Genomic DNA, 19,917 nt, shown 5'->3' with positions numbered 1-19,917 from the left:
ATTGGTGGGATTTTTATGTCACCATCAAAACTGCAATACAAATGTTGGGCATACTTTAAAACAAAAAATTAGATCTACAAGTTTGTGGGTATGCAGTAACTATGGACGTATTCAACCTGTATCTGAACTGTGTTAGGAGGAGAAAGTGAGGACTGCACATGCTGGAGATCAGAGCTGAAAATGTGTTGCTGGAAAAGTGCAGCAGGTCAGGCAGCATCCAAGGAACAGGAGAATCGACGTTTCGGGCATAAGCTCTTCTTCAGGAATGAGGAAAGTGTGTCCAGCAGGCTAAGATAAAAGGTAGGGATGAGGGACTTGGGGTAGGGGTGTTGGGAATGCGATAGGTGGAGGGAGGTCAAGGTGAGGGTGATAGGCCGGAGTGGGGTGGGGGCGGAGAGGCCAGGAAGAAGATTGCAGGTTAGGAAGGCGGTGCTGAGTTCGAGGGATTTGACTGAGACAAGGTGGGGGGAGGGGAAATGAGGAAACTGGAGAAATCTGAGTTCATCCCTTGTGGTTGGAGGGTTTCCAGGCAGAAGGTGAGGCGCTCTTCCTCCAACCGTCGTGTTGCCATGGTCTGGTGATGGAGGAGTCCAAGGACCTGCATGTCCTTGGTGGAGTGGGAGGGGGAGTTGAAGTGTTGAGCCACAGGGTGGTTGGGTTGGTTGGTCCGGGTGTCCCAGAGGTATTCTCTGAAACGCTCCGCAAGTAGGCGGCCTGTCTCCCCAATATAGAGGAGGCCACATCGGGTGCAGCGGATGCAATAGATGATGTGTGTGGAGGTGCAGGTGAATTTGTGGCGGATATGGAAGTGTCTGGATGCTGCCTGACCTGCTGCGCTTTTCCAGCAGCACATTTTCAGCTCTGAACTGTGTTAACCTAAGTGAATGCTAATACCGGGGAAAATGGATTTCATGAGTGTCTATGAGATAGTTTGCTTTATGTTGATCATTGAGCTAGAGATCAGGCTATTTAGGAATTAGTATGATGCGATCAGAAGAGTTAATTGAAAACCTTGTGGGAAAGGAGAATGTAGGAGTAGTGCTAATATTGCATTTTAGATTATGTCTGAATACAAAACAATTTTTGATTTTTATTGAAATTACCATCATAAACTTGAGTCATGCAAGCCATGAAGATACGAGTAAGAAGATGGCTTCAGTGAAATGGAAAAGTACATGAAAAAGATAAAAGGGAAGATAAGCAATAGCCTTTATTTATGGAAACACTGTAAGGTGTACAATATACATATATCCTCCAATGTACAAACAACAAAAGGAAAGGTGACTCATGATGGTTAACAAAAGTTCAAGATTGCATTAATACAAAGGAAGCAGCTTAATGAAATACCAGATATTGCAGTAAGCCATGGATTCAGAGAAATTTAGAACCCATCAAAGGAGGCCCAAGAAATGTTAAGGAAAGAGTATAAGTATGCAAACTAACAAAAAACATAAAAACTACTGAAAAACTTTGATTGATATTTGAAAATAAAATAAAAGTGAGGTCAAATATGGAACAGTGTGCAGTCATGATAATTTATTGTGGCGAACAGGAAAATTACAGGAAAGCAAAACAGTTACTTTGTGCCGGTCTTCATGGAGGAAGATCCAGAAAATCTCCCCAAAATATCAAGTGACCATGGGACTTGTGTAACTAAAGATCAAAAGCATTCATTTGACAAGGTAGTATTTGAAAACATAGCTGGGTTGAACATTGATGAGCCTGGCAAACCAGTGTCCTTAATACTGGGAATTTAAACGAAACAGCAATAGACATGCTGATTGCATTGGGCTCATTGTGTTATTTCCCATTACATTCTGCAAAGACAAGAAGCCAATAATAAATTTAATCCAATGATATACAAAGGGAAGAAAAGGGAGAGTAGAGAACCACAGATGAGTTAACTTGTCATCCACAGTAGGGAATCTGTTGGATTCTTTTCGAAGAGTTATAGTTGGATATTTAGAAAGGAACAACAAAATTGAAAAAAAAATGCATTTATGAAAGGAAAATCATAATTAAAAACTTTTTTGGAATGGTTTCAGGATGGTTCATTTAGACACAGATAATAGAGAACCAGTGGCTAGATATAGTTGGCTATTCAGCAGGGCTTATTTAAAGAATTCGCAGTGACTTAGTAGAAAAAATTAAACCGAAAGAAGTTGGGAGGAACATTTGCAAATGGCAAGGGAGAAGTTAAGTTGATTTTCATTTAAAGGGAATTGGAATATAGAAGTAATAATTCCTGCACTAGTTGTGTAGAGTGTTGGTGAAGCTGTAGACTGTACCTGAAGTATTTATGTACTGTTTTGGTGCCACAGTTTAAGAAAGAATATACTGACCACACAGGAAGTGCAATGGACATCGTTCACATTAATCTCTCAGATTGTAAGATTGTCTGATGAGGAAATTCGGCTTGTATTCTCCAGAGATTCAAAGAATGAGAAGTGATCGCAGTGAAACTTGGAAAATTCACACAGAGGGGAGGGTCTAGTACAGGAGCATGGAGAAGTCCGAACAGGCAAGATGAGGGAGAATGGGAAGATATTCCATAGGTAAGTCAAGCAGAGCAGAATAACCAAGGAACAATTACAGCCCATTAGAAATGAAGGGGGCAATCTGTGTGTGAAACTGGAGAACATTGACAAATTGCTACATGTGTGATTTGCATCTGTTTTACTTGGGAGAAGAGGGATGCAAATATAGAATTTGAGAAGATTGACTGTGAAGCTCTTGAGTAGATGGACATAAGATGTGAGCAGGCATTGATGGTTTTGGTTGCTTTAAAATTGGACAAATCCTGAGGTCGAGATGAGTTGTTTCTCGGGTTTGTTGGAGACAAGGGAGGAAGGGCCTGATGCAATTTTCTAAGTAGAATCTGGCCACAGGATAGTTAAACAGCAAATGTCATTCTACTTTGCAGGAGACAGACCAGGAAAGTATAAACTAGTGACTATGAGATCAGTGTTCAGGAAACTATTTGAGAAAATAAGAAAGGAGTGAATTGACATCCATTTAGAGAGGCAAAGTTTGATCAGAAACAGTCAGCAGTTTTTCTCAGATTGAAGTCATATCTAATTACTTTCCCTGAAGAAGCAGCACAGTGGGAGGCACGGCTGCCTCACAGCGCCAGGGATCCAGTTTGATTCCAGCCTCGGGCGGCAGTCTGTGTGGAGTTTGCACATTCTCCCCATGTCTGCGTGGGTTTCCTCCGGGCACTCCGGTTTCCTCCCACCGTCCAAAGATGTGCAGGTTAGGCGATTTAGCCATTCTAAGTTGCCCATAATATTAGGTGCATTAATCAGAGGGAAATTTGGGTGGGTTACTCTTTGACTTATTGGGCTGAAGGGCCTGTTTCCACACTGTAGCAAATCTAATTTAAAAAAAAGCCATTTATATGGTTTTCAGCAATGTCTTTGACAAATTCCATGGGAAACAGAAAAAGAAAATAAATTTTCATGGTATCAAGGGTAACTTTGCAAGTTACATCCAAAATTATCTCCGTGGCAGGAGAGAGGGTGTGATGGTAGAAGGTTGTTTGTGTGACTGGAGACCAGTGTCTGATGGTGTACCACAAGGATCAGTGTGCCCTTATTATCTGTGAAATTCATAAATGATGGAGATGTGAATGTGGAGTGGGTGGGTGTAGTGTATTAAATAAGTTTCTTTTGACATAATGGTTGGTCAAGTAATTGGCAGTGAGGAGGAAAGTCGTATGTTTCAGGAAGACATAGTTGGAATGGTCAGAAGGACAAATCATTGGCAGATGGGTTTAAACCTGACAAATCTGAAGTGAGGCACTTTGGGAGAAGGAATTAGACAGGGGATTACTGAATGAATAGCAGCACACTATGAAGTTCAGAGGGTGCTTCTCGACCCGATCTCTGACTGGACTGGGTATTAGACATAGGGGGCCACAGGCTTAGTCTTTATTCATCGAGTCGTAGGTTATAAGAACTATACAGGACATTTGGGATCCACATTACAGGAAGGATGTGATTGCATTGGAGGGAGTGCAGAAGATATTCACCAGGATGTTCCTGGGATGGAGCAGATCAGCTATGGAGAGAGGCTGGATCAGCTCGGGTTGCTTGTTTTGATGCAGAAACAGCAGTGGGGGTACGTGATGCAAAAATCTAAGATTATGAAAGGATTGGACACTCTGGAGGCAGGAAACATGTTTCCGCTGATGGGTGAGTGCCGCACCAGAGGACACAGCTTAAAAATACGGGGTAGGCCATTTAGGACAGAGCTCAGGAGAAACTTCTTCACCCAGAGAGTGGTGGCTGTGTGGAATGCTCTGCCCCAGAGGGCAGTGGAGGCCCAGTCTCTGGATTCATTTAAGAAAGAGTTAGATAGAGCTCTCAAAGTTGGTGGAATCAAGGGTTATGGAGATAAGGCAGGAACAGGATACTGATTAGGAATGATCAGCCATAATCATATTGAATGGCGGTACAGGCTCGAAGGGCTGAATGGCCTACTCTTGCACCTATTGTCTATTGTCTATTGTCTATTTTGAGGGACATGGACAGGGTGGATAGACAGCAGCTGTTTCTTTTACTCAAAGGGCCAAGACTAAAGGAACAGACTTGTAAGGTGAAGGTTTGAGGTTCAGAGAGTATTTGAGAATTGTTTTACACCCAGAGGGTGCTGATATCTGGAATACACTTCCTAAGAATGTTGTTGTCACGGGTAACCTCACACCCATTAAAAAGTATTTGTGCCATAACATCCTGGCTACGGGCCTCATGTAGGAAAGTGGGACTAATGTAGATCATGCTGTATTTCCAATAGTACAGAGTCTATGCATCTGTGATTGTATGATTGTGAAAGGTTGAAACAGGACTTGCTGGGTTTTGAAGAGTATATTAACAAGGGTTGTTAATAACCCTTCTAAAATTATGCCAGTGTGAAAGCTAAGAGAAGCCAAATGCAGCTTCCTCACACTCTGAAACCAAAGAATGGAGAATGGAGAACAAGGAAATGGCAGAACTATGAAGCAACTATTTCAGTTCTATCATCTCAGAAGAAATCAAAACAAAAGTAAATCATCCCAACAATACCCCACAGAAGCCTAAGTCTGCTGAGAAACAAAGAGAACATGGTGAAGTTAGTAAATAGGTGATTTCGAGAAATTATTGGAAATTAATGTAATGGGCACAGACAAAGTCAATATGAATTGATAAAATGAGCTTCATATTTTAGAAACTGACTGTTAGATAAATTATGGAGAAGCAATGGACACTATGTGCCTAGATTTTCAGGAGGATTTTTGATGAAGTCCAAGCCTAATATGCAAAATCAAATCTTATGGAATTGGGGCTAATATATGGGCATGGTTTTAGAATGGGAGAGCTGGCAGGAAACAGTGTGTAGGAATTAAATGATCTGTTTTTTGAGTGGAAGCATCATGGGGTGTTGCAGTGATTGGACCTCAGCTATTCACAATAAATATCAAACATTTGATTGAGGGAATCAGGTACAATATTTCCAAGTCTGCTGACAGTACCAAACGATGTAGGATTGTGAGTGGTGAAGACGATATAAAAAAGACCCAAGATGATTGAGACAAGTGAAGTGAATGGGCAAATATGTGGCAAGAGCAATGCAGATAGATGTGACATTGTGCACTTGACTGGGAAAAATAGAACTGCAGCCTACCATTTGACACGGGATTGGTTGAAAGATGTTGATCTATAAAGGGACATATGCTCCCTTTCTTTTGTGTTCTTCTGCTCAGACCTCCAAGATTCATGCACGGCAGCATGTTCTGCAGCCAGAAGTCAATACCGGGAATGGCATTGGCAGGCTGGCCCGCGTACATAGACCTTGCCAATTGGGTAGCTGTAACATTGAAAAAGATCTAGATCTCCTTGTACATGAGTCACTGGAAGCAATATTGCAAGAACAGAAAGATGTGATAACATCTCCATCTTGATATTCTCATACTTCTGAGGGTCTCTCCATCATGTCACGCATTCAATTTGTCATATTCCTCAAAACCGTTTAAGATTAGATTTGATTAGATTAGATTAGATTACAGTGTGGAAACAGGCCCTTTGGCCCAACAAGTCCACACCGACCCGCCGAAGCGAAACCCACCCATACCCCTACATTTACCCCTTACTTAACACTACGGGCAATTTAGCATGGCCAATTCACCTGACCTGCACATCTTTGGACTGTGGGAGGAAACCGGAGCACCCGGAGGAAACCCACGCAGACATGGGGAGAACGTGCAAACTCCACACAGTCAGTCACCTGAGGCGGGAATTGAACCCGGGTCTGTGTTGTGAGGCAGCAGTGCTAACCACTGTGCCACCGTGCTGCCCACTACATTCATCTGAATGTTTTCCCTCCAGGCATGCTGTCTTCTGTGTTTAAATTGAGTGTGTTTCCCTCTGTTTCTCTCCCTGACTATGATGAAGAGCTCTGTAGTGTCAGTGATGCCAGCCTTATGTAGCTTCAGACCCAATTAATTTCTGCAGCTTGCATTATCATGCACATCCTGGTATTTGGTGTTCTGTGTTGATAGGGCATTTGAGCAGCTTTGACACAATCTTTGAAACTTGCACAAAAGCAGAAATGGCTGTTGAAGCAAAACAGTTCTGGCAATATTCATGCAGTCATGCTAGATTGCCCGTAGTGTTAGGTAAAGGGGTAAATGTAGGGGAATGGGTGGGTTGCGTTTCGGCAGGTCGGTGTGGACTTGTTGGGCTGACGGGCCTGTTTCCACACTGTAAGTAATTTAATCTAATCTAATCTAATCTAATCAGTCAAAGCAGAGTTCATCTTTTTGGACCAATGATCATTCTTCAAAGTTCTGAGCAATTTCTCCAGCAATTTTTGTTTTTGTTTCACATTTCCAATGTCCACAATTCTTCCTTTTATTGAATTTTTTGTACCCTATTCATTTCAGGAGAAACTTCGCAAGTTTTGCAGCATCTGTGAGTCAGAGAATGAGACTTAACATCTCAAGTTTAGATGATGTTTCTTCAAGAACTGGAAACAATTGGAAAATGAGCATTTTAATCCCTTGTCAGAGATAAAGGAGAATTAAGGGAAAAAAAAGAGGATGTAAAGGCCTTGTGCAAAAGACAAATGGGCTTTTAATTGTGGTGAAAGTGAAATAGATGTTAAGTGGATGTCAGTTAAGGCATGAATATGGAAATGCATTCCCTCAAATGAGTCCAAGATAAACAACACACAAGGAAAATGTGGGGACTGTGGATGCTGGAGAGTCAGAGTCGAAATTTCTAATGCTCGAAAAGCACAACAGGTCAGGCAGCATCCGAGGAGCAGGAGAGTCAATGTTTCTGGCATAAACCCTTCATCAGGAATGTCTGATGGAGGGCTTATGCCCGAAACTTCAATTCTCCTGCTCCTTGGATGCTGTCTGACCTGCTGTGCTTTTCTAGCACCACATATTTCGCCACAAATAAGACGAGGCCAAAAGGAGACCAGGAGAATGAATGTATGAAAAATGGAGAACAGTCATAATTGGGTCAGGCTGTGAATTTATGGAATTGAACATTACATCCTAGAGGCTGCAAAGTACCAAAGTGTAAAGTGAAGTGTTATTCGACCTTGTGTTGTGCTTCATTGGAACATTGTAGCAGCCCAAGACCGAAATGTTACCATCAAAGCAAGGTGAGTTATTGAAATGGAGAAAGTGAGGTCTGCAGATGCTGGAGATCAAAGTTGAAACTTTATTGCTGGAACAGCACAGCAGGTCAGGCAGCATCCAGGGAACAGGAGATTCGACGTTTCGGGCACAGGCCCTTCTTCAGGAATGAGCAGAGAGTGTTCAGCAGGAGAAGATAAAAGGTAGGGAGGAGGGACTTGGAGGAGGGGCGTTGGAAATGTGATAGGTGGAAAGAGGTCAAGGTGAGGGTGATAGGTCGGAGTAGGATGGAGGCGGAGAGGTCAAGAAGAAGACTGCAGGTCAGGAAGGCGGTGCCGGGCTGGAGGGATTCGGCTGAGACAAGGTGGGGGGAGGGGGGATGAAGAAACTGGTGAAGTCCAAGTTCATCCCCTGTGGTTGGAGGGTTCCCAGTCGGAAGATAAGACGCTCCTCCTCCGACCGTCGCGTTGTTGTGGTTTGGCGGTGGATGAGTCCAATGACCTGCATATCCTCGGTGGAGTGGGAGGGGGAGTTGAAATGCTGTGCTACAGGGTGGTTGGGTTGGTTCGTCCTGGTGGCCCAGAGGTGCTCTCTGAATCGCTCCGCAAGTAGGCGGCCTGTCTCCCCAATATAGAGGAGGCTACACCGGCTGCAGCGGATGCAGTAGATGATGTGGGTGGAGGTGCAGGTGAATCTGTGGCGGATATGGAAGTTTCCTTTGGGGCCTTGGAGAGAAGTGAGGGGGGAGGTGTGGGCGCAAGTGTTGCACCTCCTGCGGTTGCAAGGGAAGGTGCCGGGAGTGGAGGTTGGGTCGGTGGGGGGTGTGGATCTGACAAGGGAGTCGCGGAGGGAGTGGTCTCTACGGAAAGCTGATAGGGGAGGGGAGGGAAATATATCCTTGGTGCTGGGGTCTGTTTGGAGGTGGCGGAAGTGACGGCGGATGATGCGCTGTACATGGAGATTGGTGGGGTGGTAGGTGAGGACCAGTGGGGTTCTGTCCTGGTGGCGGTTGGAGGGGCGGGGCTCAAGGGCGGAGGAGCGGGAAGTGGAGGAGATGCGGTGGAGGGCACCGTCGACCACGTCGGGGGGGAAATTGCGGTCCTTGAAGAAGGAGGCCATCTGTGTTGTACGTATTTTGAACTGGTCCTCCTGGGAGCAGATGCGGCGGAGACGAAGGAATTGGGAGAATGGGATGGCGTTTTTACAGGGGGCAGGATGGGAGGAGGTGTAGTCCAGGTAGCTGTGGGAGTCGGTTGGTTTGTAGTAGATGTCCGTGTTGATTCGGTCGCCTGAGATAGAAACAGAAAGGTCTAGGAAGGGGAGGGAGGAGTCCGAGACTGTCCAGGTGAATTTGAGGTCGGGGTGGAAGGTGTTAGTGTAGTGGATGAACTGTTCAACCTCCTTGTGGGAGCACGAGGTAGCGCCGATACAGTCATCAATGTAGCGAAGGAAAAGATGGGGGGTGGGGCCAGTGTAGTTGCGGAAGATGGATTGTTCCACATACCCTACGAAGAGGCAGGCATAGCTGGGGCCCATGCGGGTGCCCATGGCTACTCCTTTTGTTTGGAGAAAATGGGAGGATTGGAAAGAAAAGTTGTTCAGGGTGAGGACCAGTTCGGTCAGTCGAAGGAGGGTGTCGGTGGAAGGGTACTGGGTGGTACGGCGGGAAAGGGAGAAGCGGAGTGCTTTGAGTCCTTCGTGATGGGGGATGGAGGTGTACAGGGACTGGATGTCCATGGTGAAGATGAGGCATTGGGGACCGGGGAAGCGGAAATCCTGGAGGAGGTGGAGGGCGTGGGTGGTGTCACGAACGTAGGTGGGGAGTTCTTGGACTAATGGGGACAGGACCGTGTCTAGGTATGCCGAGATGAGTTCGGTTGGGCAGGAGCAGGCTGAGACGATGGGTCGTCCGGAGCAGTCAGGTTTGTGGATTTTGGGCAGGAGGTAGAAACGGGCGGTGCGGGGTTGTGGGACTATGAGGTTGGAGGCGGTGGATGGGAGGTCCCCTGAGGTGATGAGGTTATGGATGGTCTGGGAGATGATGGTTTGGTGGTGGGGGGTGGGGTCATGGTCAAGGGGACGGTAGGAGGAGGTATCTGCGAGCTGGCGTTTGGCCTCAGCGGTGTAAAGGTCACCCGGACGAACCAACCCAACCACCCTGTAGCACAGCATTTCCCCTCCCACTCCACCGAGGATATGCAGGTCATTGGACTCATCCACCGCCAAACCACAACAACGCGACGGTCGGAGGAGGTGCGTCTTATCTTCCGACTGGGAACCCTCCAACCACAGGGGATGAACTTGGACTTCACCAGTTTCTTCATCCCCCCTCCCCCCACCTTGTCTCAGCCGAATCCCTCCAGCCCGGCACTGCCTTCCTGACCTGCAGTCTTCTTCTTGACCTCTCCGCCTCCATCCTACTCCGACCTATCACCCTCACCTTGACCTCTTTCCACCTATCACATTTCCAACGCCCCTCCTCCAAGTCCCTCCTCCCTACCTTTTATCTTCTCCTGCTGAACACTCTCTGCTCATTCCTGAAGAAGGGCCTGTGCCCGAAACGTCGAATCTCCTGTTCCCTGGATGCTGCCTGACCTGCTGTGCTGTTCCAGCAATAAAGTTTCAAGAGTTATTGAAATGGAAAGCAATGAGAAGGTCAGGGTTATTCCTACAGACAGAGTGGAAGTATTCCTCTTTCAGTTTCTGTTTGGTCTCAAGGTGGGCGGCACGGTGGCACAGTGGTTAGCACTGCTGCCTCACAGCGCCAGAGACCCGGGTTCAATTCCCGCCTCAGGCGACTGACTGTGTGGAGTTTGCACGTTCTCCCCGTGTCTGCGTGGGTTTCCTCCGGGTGCTCCGGTTTCCTCCCACAGTCCAAAGATGTGCAGGTCAGGTGAATTGGCCATGCTAAATTCCCCGTAGTGTTAGGTAAGGGGTATGGGTGGGTTGCGCTTCGGCAGGTTGGTGTGGACTTGTTGGGCCGAAAGGGTCTGTTTCCACACTGTAATGCAATCTAATCATAATCTAAATGAAAAGGAGACTGCATTGTGAGCAGAAATGACAATGGGCTGGATTGAAAGAGTGCAAGTGAAATGCTGCTTCACCTGGAATATTGTGTTGTGGCCTTGGACAGTGAGGAGGGAGGGGGTGAATGGGCAAGTGTTGCAGCTTCTGCAGTTGTATGGGAAGGTGCTACGAGGGCATTTTCGGGTGATGAAGGATTTCACAGAAGGAATGGTTCCTGTGAAATGTTGACAGTTGATGTAAGGGGAAGGCGTATTTGATGTTGGTATCCTGCTGGAGGTGGCAGAAGTGGGAAAGGATAACTCTTTGAAGGGAGACAGTAGCACAGTGAAAAGTAAGGGCAAGGCAATCTCCATCATTCTTCTGGAAAGGAGGGGAAGGGGTGAGGTGAGAATCATGCGAGATGGGACAGTAACAAGTAAAGGGATTGTCCACAAGAGTTAGGAGATATCTATCTCTCAATGGAGGGAAAAGGAGTCATGTTGGAGGATTCCCACTGTAATGTGGCATAAATAGAACAGAAGAGAGAGAAACTGAGAGAAAAGAGTCACTCTCAGCTGATCATGTGTTCAGCCACATATGAAAGTTCCCTCTGAATAATTTATTATAACCAAGTATCTCAATTGTGGACTTTTTATCTTAAATCTTGTCAAAAATAGGATGTGAAAATAGACCCTGAGGAAGGACAGCAGATGTACAGTAGAAGACAGTTAAAGAGACATTTCAAAACACTCAGCAATGATGCAAAAAGAAGGACTTAATAAGAAGGTGAGAGACTGTCTAACACCACATCCTACCTCCCCTTGCCTGCGACCACACCACGACCCATTAGTCGAAAATGAAATGCACTGTCCGTGCCCTCACTGCCTCTGGTGATCTCCCTCCACTGCCTCCAACCTCATAGTCCCCTTGCTCTACACTTCCCAGATCTACCTGCTCCCCAAGATCCACAAGCACCAACTGCCCTAGCCAACCTATCATCTCGGCATGCTTCTGCCCCACCGATCTCATCTCATCCTATCTCGTCACCATCCTGTCCCTCTTAGTTCAGGCACTTCCCACCTTCATCCGCGACACCAACCATACCTTCCATCTCTTCAGTAACATCCAGTTCCCCAAACCCCAGCACTTTATCTTCACTATGGACATGCAGTTCTTATACATGTCCATAACTCAATAATGCTGTACTCAGGCCCTCAGCTTCTCACTCTCCATCAGACCAATCCATTCCCCCTCCACCAATGCCCTGGTCCCCACCCACAATAACTTTTCTTTTAACTCCTCCCATTTCCTCCAAATCCAGGAGGTGGCCATGGACACCCCGATGGGTCCCAGCTATGCCTGCCTCTTTGTCGGCTATATTGAACAGTCCCTCTTCAGTACCTACACAGGAACTGTGCCCCAACTCTTCTACCATTACATCAATGACTGCATCAGTGCAGCGTCCTGTACCCAGGCTGAATTGGAGCAGTTCATTGACATCACCCACAACTTCCACCCCACCTTCAAATTCACAAGGACCATCTTGGACACCTCCCTCCCTCCCCTTTCGTGACCTCACCATTTCCATCTCTGGCGACAGTCTCCAAACTGATGTTTACTACACAACAACAAACTACCTGGCCTACACCTCCTCCCACTCAGTATCCTGCAAGAACTCCATCCCATTCTCCCAATTCCTCTGCCTCCACCACATCTGCTTGGACGAGAAGACATTCCATTCACAAGCATCCCAGATGTCTGCCTATTTTGAACAACATGCTTTTCACTCCTCAGTCATCCAGACAGCCATCCACCGCAGCACCTCAATTCCCCGTTCCATTGCTCTAAACCCTCCTCCCAGCACAATAAAGAAAGAATCCCACCTTGTCCTCATCTACCACCCCATCAGTCTCCACACTGTGGGCAGCACGGTGGCACAGTGGTTAGCACTGCTGCCTCACAGCGCCTGAGACCCGGGTTCAATTCCCGCCTCAGGCGACTGACTGTGTGGAGTTTGCACGTTCTCCCCGTGTCTGCGTGGGTTTCCTCCGGGTGCTCCGGTTTGCCATGCTAAATTGCCCGTAGTGTTAGGTGAAGGGGTAAATGTAGGCGAATGGGTCTGGGTGGGTTACGCCACCACCAAGAACATCTTCCCCTACCCACCCCTCTCTGCCTTCCACAAAGACCATTCCCTTTGACAGTCCTTGGTTTGCGCCATTCTGCCCAATGAAACCCCTTCTTCCAAACTCCCAAGTACCTTTCCCTACAACCGGAAAAGATGCAAAACCTGCCAGTACACTAGCCCCCTCACCTCCATCCAAGGCACCAAACAGTTCTTCCAGGTGAGACAGAGGTTTACCTACCTCCCTTTCAACCTAGTTTACTGCATCATGGTCTTCTCTACATCAGGGAGACTGAACGTATTCTTAGGGAACGGTTCACCGAGCATCACAGCCGGGTCAGCAAGAGCTGACCAGACCTCCGAGTCACCACCCATTTCAATTTCCACTATCACTCCTTTTCTGATGTGACCATGTTTGGCCTCCTCCATTGCCAAAATAAACCACAGCGCAAATTGGAGAAACAACACCTTCTCTTCTGCCTGGGCTGCCTACAGCCCAGAGGACTCAACATTGAGTTCTCCAATGTCAAATAAACTCCCTTCCCATCCCCTGACTGCCTTCCTAGCCCCCTCCCCATCCTTTCCACTGCTCCCTGACACCAACCAGATTCATTCCTCCCATTGACCAACCAGGTCGAACCCTATACCTGTCTTCACCTATCCCCAGCTGAAAATGTGTTGCTGGAAAAGCGCAGCAGGTCAGGCAGCATCCAGGGAACGGGAGAATCGACGTTTCGGGCATAAGCCCTTCTTCAGGAATCAAGACAATAAAAGATACATGTTAGCATGCTGGTGCAGCAAGTAATTAGTTTGATTCAATGGGCTGATTTCTGGGATGAGATTGTTGAATTATCAAGAACGTCTAAAATGTTTAAGTGTTTATTCATTGTAGTTGAAACGATCGAGGGATCTTAGTATTAAAAAAATACAAGATATAGAAGGGACTTGACAAAGTAGATATTGAGAAGGTGTTTCCACTTCTGGGCTAAGTCCCGAACTAGGAACACAATAAGAGACAATGATTTAAAACTAAGATGCAAAATGTTTTCTTCTCTCAGAAGGTAGTGAATGGCTGAAATTCTCTAACCCAGAGAGTTGTGGAAACCAGATTACTGAAACCATTTACAGATGAGGTGGGTGGATGTTTGACATAGCGGTGAGTTGAGGGATATAAGGAGTTGGCAGGAAAGTGGAGTTGAACTCTACAGCAGATTAGGCTTGAGGGGAAAAATGGTCCAGTCCTGATCATATTTCTTATATTCTTATGTTACGGACCAGGCCAAATCTTTCAAAATATTCGGAAGGTGGACTAGACCATGATGTTTTCTTATTTTAAAGGTAAATATAGTATGTCATGGTCCAAATTTGTCGAACTGCCAGATTTAAACTGAAATACTTTATTTATCTACTTTAGTTAAAATAAAACAAAATACAGAAGGAATTGGAATAGCTTAACTCATCCCGTGTGGTTGGAGGGTCCCAAGGCACAGGATGAGGCATTCTCCCTCCAGGGTTCTTAGGATTTGGCAGTGGAGGAGGCCCAGGATTTGCATATCCTTGGAGGAGCAGGAGGGAAATCAATGTGGATTTTACCAGTTTCCTCATTTCCCCTCTCCCTACCTCATCACAAATCCAAACGTCCAACTCACCACTGCCCTCTTGACCCATCATTCTTCCTTCCCACTGATCCACTCCACCCTCCTATCACCATCCCCACCCTCATCTTCCTATCGTGTTCCCAGCTACCTTTCCCCAGACCCACCCCCCTCCCATTAATTTGGGCGGCACGGTGGCACAGTGGTTAGCACTGCTGCCTCACAGCGCCAGAGACCCGGGTTCAATTCCCGCCTCAGGCGACTAACTGTGTGGAGTTTGCACGTTCTCCCCGTGTCTGCGTGGGTTTCCTCCGGGTGCTCCGGTTTCCTCCCACAGTCCAAAGATGTGCAGGTCTGATGAATTGGCCATACTAAATTGCCCGTAGTGTTAGGTAAGGGGTAAACGTAAGGGTATGGGTGGGTTGCGCTTCGGCGGGTCGGTGTGGACTTGTTGGGCCGAAGGGCCTGTTTCCACACTGTAAGTAATCTAATCTAATCTAATCTAATCTAATTTCTCAGCCCCCTTGTGCCACAAGCCTCATTCCTGATGAAGGGCTTATGTTCAAAATGTCAATTCCCCTGCTTCTCAGATGCTACCTAACTGGCTGTGCTTTTCCAGCACCACACACATAGAAAGTTAAATATCAGACAACAACAGGTTATAGTCCAACAGTTACACTGGAGATGCAACATTCCATAAACATGCCATTGGCTCACATACAACTCCCGGAGTAGAGGACTCCCAGGCTGTACTGGGAGAGGAAAAGGAAAGCTTTCACTTTTTCTAGGTTGTGTGGAAGCTCGATCATACCCACTGAGGCTGTGTCAAAGTTGTTGTTCCAACTTTTAAAAACAAAACCCAACTCCTCACAAGTTGTTTACTCTCATGGCTCTGGTAGACGATTCAACACATCTGCCTTAAGCATCTTCTTTATTTTTAAAAAAAGAACAAAAACACATTTTCGAGCTGATGTATCAACCCTCTTATATCATTCTATTGGAAAGTTACTGATTATTTTCCTGGAAGTTGTATGTGGAATGTTACAATCAACAAGACAGCAGGACTTATTCAAGACAATTCTGGGTGAGATTTGGAGGCTGTATTCAGTGAATCTGGTTCTGCAGCATGAGAAACATCTGGAGCAAATATTGCACAGTGAGGGAGCATGTAAAGAGGGATAATCGGGATGTTTTCTCAGTGGGAGAAAAAGAACCGGAAATGACATCACCACAGGAAATGATGTCACCAACCCAAGGACACCCAAACATATAAATAGAAAGCAGGCTTCACCACCAGTGCTTCATTCGGAGGCTCACTGAAGATGTTACTTAGTATGGTGATGAAACGTCTGAAAAAGAACCTTACATCCAGTCAATCTGAAATCAAGCACAGTCAGCCTAATCCCCAACACTGTCCTGTTCACATCCCCCCTGTACTCACTGACCTACACTGATAATTCAATCATCATTCACTGACATATATTGTCCTATTCACCTGTCACCACTGTACTCACTGACATACAATTTCCTGTTCACACATCAAGCCTGTACTCGTGAACCTACAGTGTCCTTTCATACATCAGCTCAATTCTTACAATGTCCCCTTCACCCATCAAACCTGTACTCAATGAGTACACTGCCCTGTTTATATATCATCCCTGTACTCACTGACCAATAGTGTGCCATCCAAACATCACCCCTGGACTCACTGACCTACACTATCGTGTGCATCCATCATGCTTGCACTCATGACATACACTGTCCCGTTCACCAAACACAGTGGTAATCACTGAAGTACATTGTCCCATTCACGATTCACCCCTGTGCTCACTGACCTACAAAGTCCCCTTCTCCTATTACTCCTGTACTCAGTGAAGTACAGTGTCATGTTCACCCATCATCCCTATACTCACTAACCTACACTGTCCCATTCACCCATCACCCCTGTACTCACTGACCTACACTGTCCCATTAGATTAGATTAGATTAGATTACAGTGTGGAAACAGGCCCTTTGGCCCAACAAGTCCACACCGACCCGCCGAAGCGAAACCCACCCATACCCCTACATTTACCCCTTACCTAACACTACGGGCAATTTAGAATGGCCAATTCACCTGACCCTGCACATCTTTGGATTGTGGGAGGAAACCGGAGCACCCGGACGAAACCCACGCAGACACGGGGAGAACGTGCAAACTCCACACAGTCAGTCGCCTGAGGCGGGAATTGAACCCGGGTCTCTGGCACTGTGAGGCAGCAGTGCTAACCACTGTGCCACCGTGCCGCCCATTCACCTATCACCCCTGTACTCACTGACCTACACTGTCTCATTCACCCATCACCCCTGTACTCACTGACCTACACTGTCCCGTTCACCCATTAACCCTGTACTGACTGACCTACACTGTCCCGTTCACCTATCATCCCTGTACTCGCTGATCTGCAAAGTCCCGTTCATGCATCATCCCTATAGTCACTGACCTACACTGTCCCGTTCACCCACTACCCATGCACTCACTGACCTACACTGTCCCGTTCACCCATCACCCCTATACTCATTGTCCTGCACAGTCTCATTCACCCATTACCCCTGTACTCACTGACCTGCACTGTCCCGTTCACCCATCACCCCTGTACTCACTGACCTGCACTGTCCCGTTCACCCATCACCCCTGTACTCACTGACCTGTACTGTCCCGTTCACCCATCACCCCTGTACTCACTGACCTGCACTGTCCCGTTCACCTATCACCCCTGTACTTACTGACGAACCCTGTCTCGTTCACCTATCACCCCTGTATTTACTGACCTACATTGTATCATTCACCCATCACCGCTGTACTCTCTGACATACACTGTCCCGTTCACCCACTACCCATGTACTCACTGACCGACACTCTCCTGTTCACGCATTACCCCTATACTCACTGTCCTGCACTGTCCCATTCACCCATTACCCCTGTACTCATTGACATACACTGACCCATTCACCCACTAACCATGTACTCACTGACCTACACAATCCCATTCACCCATCATCCCTGTACTCACTGAACTACACTGTCCCGTTCACCCATTACACCTGTACACACTGACCTACACTGTTCCGTTCACCCATTACCCCTGCACACACTGACCTGTGCAGTCTCATTCACCCATCACTCCTGTACTCACTGATCTATACTGTCCCATTCACACATCACCCCTGTAGTCACTGACCTACATTGACCCATTCACCAATCACTTCCGTACTCACTGACCTACACTGTCCCGTTCACCCATCACCCATAATCACTACCCACACTGTCCCATTCACCTATCACTCCTGTACTCACTGACCTGCACAGTTCCGTTCACCCATTACTCCTGTACCCACTGACCTACACTGTCCCGTTCACCCATCATGACCGGACTCACTGACCTACACTGTCCCGTTCACCTATCACTCCTGTACTTACTGACAACCCTGTCCCGTTCACCCATCACCCCTGTACGCATTGACCGGCACTGTCCCATTCACCCATTACCCCTGTACTCACTGACCTACACTGTCCCGTTCACCTATCACTCCTGTACTTACTGACGAACCCTGTCCCATTCACCCATTACCCTGAACTCACTCACCAACACTGCCCACTTCGCTCAACACCCCTATACTCTTTGACCTACGCTATCCTGTTCACCAATTACCCCTATACTCACTGACCCACACTGTCCCATTCACCTATCACTCCTGTACACACTGACCTACACTGTCCTGTTCACCAATCACTCCTGTAATCACTGACCTACACTGTTCCATTCACCCATTACTCCTGTACTCACTGACCAACACAGTTTCGTTCACCCATTACTCCTGTACTCACTGACCTGCATTATCCCATTCACCCATCACCCCTTTACTCACTGACCTGCACTGTCCCATTCACCCATCACCCCTGTACTCACTGTCCTGAACTGTCCCGTTCAGCTATCACCCCTGTACTTACTGACGAACTCTGTCCTGTTCACCCATCACCCCTGAACTCACTGACCTACACTGTACCATTCACCCATCACCGCTGTATTCTCTGACATACACTGTGCCGTTTACCCACTACCGATATACTCACTGACCGACACTCTCCTGTTCACCCATTCCTCCTGTACTCACTGACCTGCACTTTCCCGTGCACCCATTACTCCTGTACTCACTGACCTGCACTGTCCCATTCACCCATCACCCTATAAAAGCGCACAGCTCCAAGGCCTGGGCCTCACACTGTTTGGCAGTTGCTGCTTGAAGCTCGGTGACGTTTGTTTAACGGTTTAAATTTGAAAGTTTTTTTTTAAAAAAAAGTGCGGAGCGGACCTGGAAGCTGGTGTAGCGCAAGCTTACCTGGGTAGGTTTTTTTTCCTATAAAAGCGCGCAGGAGAGGAGCCTGTCCCCGTTGCTCAGAAGGGAAGGGTGGAGAAGAGCAGAGCAATAGTAATTGGGGACTCGATAGTTCGGGGCACAGATAGGCGGTTTTGTGGGGGCGAGAGAGACTCACGTTTGGTATGTTGCCTCCCAGGTACAAGGGTACGTGATGTCTCTGATCGTGTTTTCCGGGTCCTTAAGGGAGAGGGGGTGCAGCCCGAAGTCGTGGTCCACAAGGCACCAACGACATGGGTAGGAAGAGGGCTGAGGATGTTAGGCAGGCTTTCAGGGAGCTAGGTTGGAAGATCAGAGTTAGAACGAACAGAGTTGTTGTCTCTGGTTTGTTACCCATGCCATGTGATAGAGAGTCGAGGAATAGGGAGAGAGAACAGTTAAATGCGTGGCTACAGGGATGGTGCAGGAGGAAGGGATTCCGGTATCTGGATAACTGGGGTTCTTTCTGGGGAAGGTGGGACCTCTATAAACAGGATGGTCTACACCTGAACCTGAGGGGCACCAGTATCCTTGGGGGGAGGTTTGCTAGTGCTCTTAGGAGGTTGTTAAACTAACTCTGCAGGGGCATGGGAACCTAGACTGTAGCTTTAGGGTGCAGGACCTGGAGTGTAGGGAGGTTAGGAACATGGCATCAATCTCAAAGGAGGGTGCCTGTAAACAGGAAAGTGTCTTGAAGTGTGTATACTTCAATGCAAGAAGTATACGAAATAAGGTAGGTGAACTTGCAGCGTGGGTTGGCACCTGGGACTTCGATGTTGTGGCTATTACGGAGACATGGGTAGAACAGGGACAGGATTGGCTGTTGCAGGTTCCAGGGTTTAAATGTTTTAGTAGGGTCAGAGGTGGGGGTAAAAGAGGGGGAGGTGTGGCATTGCTTGTCAAAGATAGTATTACAGCGGTGGAAAGGATGATGGATGAAGACTCGCCATCTGAGATAGTTTGGGCTGAGGTTAGTAATAGGAAAGACGAGGTCACCCTGTTAGGAGTTATCTACAGGCCTCCTAATAGTCCTAGAGACGTAGAAGAAAGGATTGCGAGGATGATTCAGGAGAAGAGTGAAAGTAATAGGGTGGTTGTTATGGGGGACTTTAACTTTCCAGATATTGACTGGGAAAGCTACAGCTCGAGTTCGTTAGATGGGTCGGTGTTTGTCC

General features: G+C 47.2%; 1 long non-coding RNA gene across 2 annotated transcripts in view; it reads left to right on the top strand.

Moving 5' to 3' along the window:
* LOC148141957 (uncharacterized) overlaps positions 1-19,917 on the top strand; it is a 51,826-nt gene that overhangs the window by 16,323 nt on the left and 15,586 nt on the right. The window contains exons 1-2 of one of the 2 annotated variants that reach the window (XR_015752251.1): positions 2,428-2,555; positions 11,308-11,416. This is a non-coding gene — a long non-coding RNA (uncharacterized LOC148141957). Of the gene's footprint in view, positions 1-2,427; positions 2,556-11,307; positions 11,417-19,917 lie in introns of those variants that run through there. The other variant, XR_015752252.1, reaches the window with a different exon arrangement.

Source organism: Chiloscyllium plagiosum, unplaced genomic scaffold (assembly GCF_037043375.1).
Source record: "Chiloscyllium plagiosum isolate Xiang-an unplaced genomic scaffold, Cpla_swu_hap1 HiC_scaffold_31, whole genome shotgun sequence".
Lineage (NCBI taxonomy): Eukaryota > Metazoa > Chordata > Chondrichthyes > Orectolobiformes > Hemiscylliidae > Chiloscyllium > Chiloscyllium plagiosum.
Note: the sequence above shows the minus strand (reverse complement) of the source record. Positions and strands in the feature narration are given on the sequence as shown.